Source organism: Sapajus apella, unplaced genomic scaffold, assembly GCF_009761245.1.
Source record: "Sapajus apella isolate SASKATOON/1434 unplaced genomic scaffold, GSC_monkey_1.0 scaffold28, whole genome shotgun sequence".
NCBI classification, from domain to species: domain Eukaryota; kingdom Metazoa; phylum Chordata; class Mammalia; order Primates; family Cebidae; genus Sapajus; species Sapajus apella.
The window spans coordinates 17,683,134-17,691,494 of record NW_022436968.1 but is presented as its reverse complement, the minus strand read 5'-3'; the positions used below and the strand labels follow the sequence as shown (position 1 = coordinate 17,691,494).

Here is an 8,361-nt window from a genome sequence, read left to right as displayed (position 1 = left end):
GAGCCACCGCGCCCGGCCTCAAGAGATGTTTTAAAGGTAGAATTAACAGGACTTGCTGATGGATTCAATTCAGTGGGAGGAGAAAAGAGGAACCAAGGATAACTCCTAGGATTCTGACTTGAACCTCTGGAGAGAGCCATTTACCATAATGGAAAAGACTAGCAAAGACAAGGTATGCTGAAGAGACCTGCTGAGGTGTTCTGGCAGCCACCCAACAATAAAGAGGAAGGGGTGAGTGAAACCACCAGGTGGAACCTGAGAGGAGCCAGGAGCCTGGCAGGAGCAGACATCCAGGTTTGCTTGTAGCCTTAGGAAGATCTAGCAGCCTGGAATGGAACCTCAAACGTCAATGCATTTCTCCAGGTCCCAGTCCTTCAGTAATGAGGATATACGTCAGAGAATCAAAAGACACACAAACACAGAAGGAAAAAAAAGGCACAGATATAGCAATAGACGGAGCTTGGGCACAAGCAATGAAGCAAGGACTAAGACCCTGGAACCTAGGCAGGGCAGGACGAGAGACATAGTAAAAGAGTCTCTTTTCTGTCAAGGGACAGTGGCTTATGCCTGTAATCCCACCACTTATGGAGACCAAGGCAGGAGGACTGCTTGAGCCCAGGAGGCTCAGGCTGCAGTGAGCCATGGTCACATCACTGCACTCCAACCTTGGTGACAGAGAAAGACCCTGTCTCAAAAAATGAAAAACAAACAAAGATCATCTTTTCTGAGATGTACTCCCAGAATCTAGCATGGTCCTTGCCCATGTTGGGTACTCAGGTATTTGTTAAATGACTTTATTTATTTGGCAAATACTTATACAATGCTTACTGTGTACCAAGAACCATCCTAAGTGCTTCAGAATATTAACTTGCTTAATCCTTACAACAACCCTATGAAACAAAAACCACTGAGACGTTCTTCGCCGAGAGTCCCCACGGTTCCTGCTTCAACAGTGCTTGGAAGGAACCCGGCCCTTGTTCCCCCGCCCCGGCTGGCCGCCCACAGCCAGTCCTCCGTCACCTCCACACCGCGCCCTCCGACCGCCCCAGAGCCCCCGCCACCTGCGCACCGCGCCCTCCGACCGCCCCAGAGCCCCCGCCACCTCCGCACCGCGCCCTCCGACCGCCCCAGAGCCCCCGCCGCCGCCGCCTTGAGGACCCCCTCGCCGGTGCGCCACAACTACCACCAGGACTCAGAGGCCGCCATCAACCGCCAGCTCAACCTCGAGCTCTGCGCCTCCTACGTTTACCTGTCCATGTCTTACTACTTTGACCGCGATGATGTGGCTTTGAAGAACTTTGCCAGGTACTTTCTTCACCAGTCTCATAAGGAGAGGGAGCATGCCAAGAAACTGATGAAGCTGCAGAACCAACGGAGGTGGCCGCGTCTTCCTTCAGGATGTCAAGAAACCAGATCATGATGACTGGGAGAGCGAGCTGAATGCGACGGAGTGTGCATTGCATTTGGGAAAAAATGCAAATCAGTCACTACTGGAGCTGCACAAACTGGCCCCTGACAAAAATGACCCCCATTTGTGTGACTTCACTGAGACATTACCTGTATGAGCTGGTGAAATCCATCAAAGAATTGGGTGACCACGTGACCAACTTGCACAAGATAGGAGCACCCCAATCTGGCTTGGCAGAATATCTCTTTGACAAGCACACCCTGGGAGACAGTGATAATGAAAGCTAAGCCTTAGGCTAATTTCCCCATAGCCACGGGGTGACTTCCCTGGTCACCAAGGCAGTGCATGCATGTTGGGGTTTCCTTTACCTTTTCTATAAGTTGTACCAAAACATCCACTTAAGTTCTTTGTACCATTCCTTCAAATAAAGAAATTTGGTACAAAAAAAAAAAAAAAAAAAAAAAAAAAACCTGTTATCCCTGTCTTTCAAAACCAATCAAAACTAAGGCATGCCAGGTGAAGTAATTTGCCCAGGGTCACATGGTAAGTAATGGCAGAGCCAGGAGTCATCTCCAGAGTCATGTTCTCAGCCACCATGCTATGCTCTGAATGAATAAATGAAGTCAGAGATACTTCCTGAACTGAGATAGAGATTTTTATTTATATTTATTTAGAGATGGAGTTTCACTCTTGTCACCCAGGCTGGAGTGCCGTGACACGATCTTGGCCTACTGCAACTTCCACTTCCTGGGTTCAAGCGATTCTCCTGCCTCAGCCTCCAGAGTAACTGGGATTACAGGTGCCTGCCACCATGCCCAGCTAATTTTTGTATTTTTAGATGAGACAAGGTTTCACCTTGTTGGCCATACTGGTCTCAAACTCCTGACCTCAGGTGATCCGACCGCCTCAGCCTCCCAAAGTGCTGGAATTAAAGGCGTGAGCCACCATGCCCGGCCTGAGATAGAGAATTTTACAAAGTTCTCACTTTCAAGCTCCTGCAAAATGCTGGTAAATTCAAAGTTGTTGCTGAGATCGAATCCAAGTGAGTCTGAATCCACCCTTCTATTCTGTGCAGTCACCACCAGTGACTTCTCATATGAGACTTGGATGCCTGAGGACATATAAAGGCAACACTACAGTGCCACTTCCTATCAGGATGACACACACTTCTTTTTCTCATGTCAGTACAAATAGTTGAGTTCATGGTGAATGATCATCGGTCCCTTCTATTCTTCTCCACTCTGTACATAGGTATGAGTTTGATACATTGACTTAATTTGTCTGAATCCTTTTAAACACGTGCTGTTATTTTCTTTATGGCTGTTTTAAATTTATGTAAATAGTATTTTGATAAATATATCACTCTTACATACCTTTTTCACTGAACACTTTTTTAAAATCGTAAGATGTAACTGTAAAACTATCTTGCATCTAACTACTGTAAAACATACATTCACTACATTTTATTTACCCTTTCCTCTTGTGATGGACACAAGAATGCCTAAAATACCCTGCTACCACAAATAAGACTGTGATGAACTTTTTTGTGTGTATCTTCTACTGAACTTAGGGAAGAATATATCTGGAAGATATGCCTCGGAGAAGTCATAATGCATTTATGTAGCTTAAATACTGAAAGACTGTTTTCCATAATAGCTCTACCAGTCCAGACACTCACCAACAGTGCATGGGGACCCCCATCACCCACATACTGCCAATACTTGCTACTGTCCACCTTTTAATTTTTGCTGATTGTCCTTGTTAGTATAGTGGTGAGTGAAAAAATAAAGTAGAAATTTTTTTGCCAATTAGATGAGTATGGAGTGATAACTTCTTTAAATTTGCTGTTCTCTGATAACTGATAAATTTCGGCACCTGAAAATAACCTATTTATATCTTTAAATCATTTGTCTATTTAGTTATCTTTTCTTCTTGAGTTTCAGGAGGTCACTATATATTCTTTACATTAATTTGCTTTTGCTTTTCAAACATTGCAAACATCTTTTCCCAGTCCATCATCTACCTGTTAAACTTCTTTGTGAACTGTCTCCATTTCTATGGCATATCATAGGGACTTTTGGTAAAGTGACATTCTTTTTTCCTTTAGACTGGTAAAATGTGTAGGCCTTCAGTTCTCATAATTGCAAAAACATCCCTTCACCAAACTGTGAGACATAACGACTAAGGGGAGAACCCAAGAAATAAATTTGAAGTTCTAATTCCCAGACCACTAAATTGGTGATTAAGGATTGTTTTTGGTATATTCTATTAATAAGCTGAAGCCATTTTTTTAACTTACACCATTTTGTTCCACAAAGGGTCTGAGGAAGCTTATAAGAAAAACAAGCAATAAAATTAAAAAATATAAATTTAAAAATCAGGAACAAGGAAAACACAGCAGAATAGAAGGTCAAGACCAGTAGGAAACTAAGAATGCAGATATGTAGGCCACAGGGTCCTACGAAGTTATTAATGTCGAGCCAAAAATTTGGCTCTGAGCTTCTTGGCAACCAGAGGGAAATGGGAAAAGGGAACACAATCAGGTACATTCAACGATATTCTCTTTGTTGATAAGAAAACATACAAATTTCTCAGAGGAAGATAAGTTCTTCCTGGCCCTGAGTTCCAAGAGAATTTCTCAGGTGGGTTTCATGTCAGTGACTTTTCTTACTAACATCACTATGGTAAAACTGATATTTCTTGTTTCTTGTAACATCTCAGTGAAAGCTAATAGCCACAAAATTTTACTTGGTTAAAACACAGAAAGCAACCCAGTCTATCATCTGCCAATTAAGTGTGGAAAAGGAGCAAACAGGCCGAGCACAGTGGCTCATGCCTATAATCCCAACACTTTGGGATGCCAAGGCAAGTGGATCATTTGAGGTCAGGAGTTTGAGACCAGCCTGACCAACATGGTGAAACTCCGTCTCTATTAAAAATACAAAAAAGCATTAGCCAGGCTTAGTAGCGGGTACCTGTAATACCAGCTACTTGAGAGGCTGAGTCAGGAGAATCGGTTGAACCCGGGAGGCAGAGGCTGCAGTGAGCTGAGATTGCGCTCCAGCCTGGGCAATAGAGTGAAACTCCATTTCAAAAAGAAAGAAAGAAAAAGCAGGAAATGGAGAGGAGAGGAGGAGAAAAACAAGTCCATCCAAGTATGCAATCTTGGATAATCCAATTTAATGTAAGAATCAAACCAAAAATATCTGGAAAAAGTAATGAGATATTAGTTAAGATAACACTAGTTGCTGTAACTGAAAACTGAAAATTCTCAGTGGCTCAACACAATAGAAGTTTATTTCTCACTCATGTAAAACCAAAACAAGAACCAACCTCCTTCCTTCTTGAGGCCCCTTCATATTCTACACACAAGAAAAGCACATAAAGGACCATGCATGGGTCGTTTTAATAGGCCAGACTTGGAAGCAACAACACATCATTTCCGCCCCACATTCCAGTGGCTAGAACTTGGTCAAATGATGCCATGCACGGTGGCTCACGCCTGTAATCCCAGCACTTTGGGAGGCTGAGGTGGGCGGATCACAAGGTCAACAGTTCAAAACCAGCCTGGCCAACATAGTGAAACCCCATCTCTACTAAAAATATAAAAATTAGCCGGGCATGGTGGCATGTGCCTGTAGTCCCAGCTATTCGGGAGAATGAGGCAAGAAAATGGCTTGAACCCAGCAGGTGGAGGTTGTGGTGAGTTGAGATCAAGTCACTGCACTCCAGCCTGGGCAACACAGCGAGACTCTGTCTCAAATGAAAAAAGAACTTGGTCAAATGACCAGTCCTAACTATGAGGAAGACGGGGGGTATAGTCTAAAGCTATGTGCACAGGAAAAGAGGAAACAGGTGAACATGTAATACCCACCTTAGAAGGAGGATACATTAACCTTGCTTGAGTCAAGCAGCTACAGTGGCTACAAGCAAGTAAAGACACACTGTTTTCCAAATTTCGCAAATAAGTAAGCATCTCTCTTCAATAGAACTATTAGGTATTACACTTGCATGGCTTGTTTTTAATAAATAATGTATCACACTGTTATAGAAAGGGTATGATTTTCTGGGGATTGTAAATACTTTAATTCCAATGGTGATAAGGTAAAGGATGAAGTTGGCTAAGAATCATAGTTTAGGCCGGGCGCGGTGGCTCACGCCTGTAATCCCAGCACTTTGGGAGGCCGAGGCGGGTGGATCACGAGGTCAAGAGATCGAGACCATCCTGGTCAACATGGTGAAACCCCGTCTCTACTAAAAATACAAAAAATCAGCTGGGCATGGTGGCGCATGCCTGTAATCCCAGCTACTCAGGAGGCTGAGGCAGGAGAGTTGCCTGAACCCAGGAGGCGGAGGCTGCGGTGAGCTGAGATCGCGCCATTGCACTCCAGCCTGGGTAACAAGAGCGAAACTCCATCTCAAAAAAAATAAATAAATAAATAAATAAAAATAAAAAATAAAGATCTAAACCTAAAATAAATAAAATTTTAAAAAAAATCATAGTTTATGAAATCAAATATCAAAGTTGATTTGTAGATAGTTTCCTGATGATTATGTTAGCATAATTTTCTTGGTTCCTCGATTACTCAAGGATCAGATCAAGAACAAGAGTAACCGCTTTTTAAAAGAATGCCTATCAACGTCAAATATTGACTGACAGCATTTCTTTCTACTGAAGTTCCAAAAGATAAATAGGTTCACAGGGAATATATGCTGCTAGTACACACCCAAGAACAGTTTTAGAATTTAAGAAGGAATAAAATGTACCAACATATCAAAATAAGCTCTAAAAAAATCTTGGCATTAATGTCAATAGGTACTCCCTGGGGAACTCCAGGGACATAAAGCATAAGCTTCAGGACAAAATTTTGCTTGTAGCCACTGTAGCTGCAGTCATCCACAGCAAACAAAACCGTCAGCCCTGGAGAGCCAGGCTACCCAAGACCAGAATGCCCCAAATTTGGGAATGACCTCAAAACCACTGTTTCAGAGTCTAATATCAAGCTTCTTGTTTTATGTAAAACAAAACTGAGACAGATTGAGTAAGGAACTTGCCCAGGCCACACAGCCAGCAGCCAGCAGCATTGGCATTAGGACTCCAGCCAGCTCCTTTTGGCTTCCCTGGGCCACATTAGAAGAAGAAGAATTGTTTTGGGCCATACATAATATACACTAACGATAGCTGATGAGCCTGTGTGTGTGTGTGTGTGTGTGTGTGTGTGTGTGTGTGTGTGTGTGTGTGTAAAAATGTTTACACACTTGTGTTAGGTCATATTCAAAGCCATCCTGGCCGCATGCAACCCATGGGCTATGGGTTGGACAAGCTTGCAAGTCTGCACCATAATTCATCCTCCTGCACACTGGCTCTCTGGAGCTATCAGTTCATTGACTCAAGCAAGGTTAATGTATCCTCCTTCTAAGGTGGATTAAATTCAAGTCTAATACCACTTACTGCATGAACATCACCCCAATGAGACCTATAAAGCAGAGGCCCTGTTGGCTTTGCAGGGCCCCAAACATCCCACAATGCCTTTTTGCCAGACCTGAGTTGGCAAAACTCTTTGGCCAAAGGCTCAGATGTCTTTCACCCTTCTCTGGAGACTGCACTGGTAAACCATGCTTCTTTTCTTTCCTCCTTGCCTCCTACCTGTTTTCTCTGTAGCATCTGCTTGGTAGCTCATTCTTCTGTGGTGTGCAAGGACAGACAACACCAACAATCGTCAAGCAATTGCTGAAGAATGTGATTTCTGGGCAACCAGATCCACTACTTTTATTTTAATACTTCAAATTACTGTTTGGAAATCCAGGATGTGTTTGTAGATTTATTTCTACTAACAGAACAATTTTTTAAAGTAACTAAGACTATAATAAAATTTTGTCAGTTTCTGGATTTCACTCTAAGATGCCAAAACATGGGCCATGTTCTCTTTAGCAGATTATTTGGAGGAAAACTCTCTCATCAAGCAAACTTAATTAATATTATTTGGTGTTACTTGATAGAATTAAATAGTAATCTCCAATTTTTCTTAGCTTTTGAATAGGACATCTCAATTAACAGCACTGATTTATTCAAAATAAAAATAATGATCTCTCTTTACTCTCTAGCTCCCAGTTGCAAAATCCCAAAATCTCCAGTTAACAGTGATTTATTTTACACAAAAATAGTGGCAACGTTCTCTTTCCTCATCAATCCCCAAAATGCATAACGGTACCTTAGTGCTTCTTCTATGCCAAATCATAAATACCCAATCTATGACCGTACTGCCTGATCTCATCTAACCTCAAAAGTTAAGCAGGATTGGTCCAGTTAGTATTTGGATAGGAGACCACCTGGGAATTCCCTGTGTAGGCTTTTAAAACACAAAGCAGAGATACTCAAAGCTTCATCAAAATGGGTAAACACTGTGATAGCGCTTTTCAATGTGCTTACCTAACTAGCATCCAAACACAGAATTGCAGCAGTACAACCACAAAAGCTGGGGGAACAGAATGTAAACCATTTGGATTTTGAAGTTTTAAAAGATTTCTAGATGTTTAGAGTGATTAGTTCTGGCTCACTTATAAAATGGAAACTGAGGAACAGAGTTAATCACAGAAACTGTCTCCCTTCCAACCTATAGTTTTATGAAACTATACAAAGATACAGCTAGGTATCAACTTCTTCCAGGAAACATGAACATTTAGAATCTTATTTCTTCTGATTTATGACTGAATCTAATAAAGAAGTACAATTTTTCATACCACAAAAGACCAAATGAGGCCAAGCAAGTATTCTAGAATCAACTTGAGACAGAAAGTAATTCCATTGTCATCAATCCCATTGATTGCTTAAAAGGGAATATTTAAAACTTTTCCTTACCAAATGTCCAAAGACTTTTGACCCAGGATATTCATTACAATGTTTTTTATAATTCACAACACATAAAGTAGTTAATAATTAAAATACTCAATAA

General features: G+C 41.9%; 1 pseudogene across 1 annotated transcript; it reads left to right on the top strand.

Annotated features, from left to right (window-relative positions):
- The first annotated feature begins 892 nt into the window (after window positions 1–892).
- LOC116561234 lies at window positions 893–1,874 on the top strand (annotated as a pseudogene). Its single transcript, XR_004273345.1, has one exon. The product of XR_004273345.1 is annotated as a ferritin heavy chain pseudogene (transcript).
- Window positions 1,875–8,361: the final 6,487 nt, after the last annotated feature.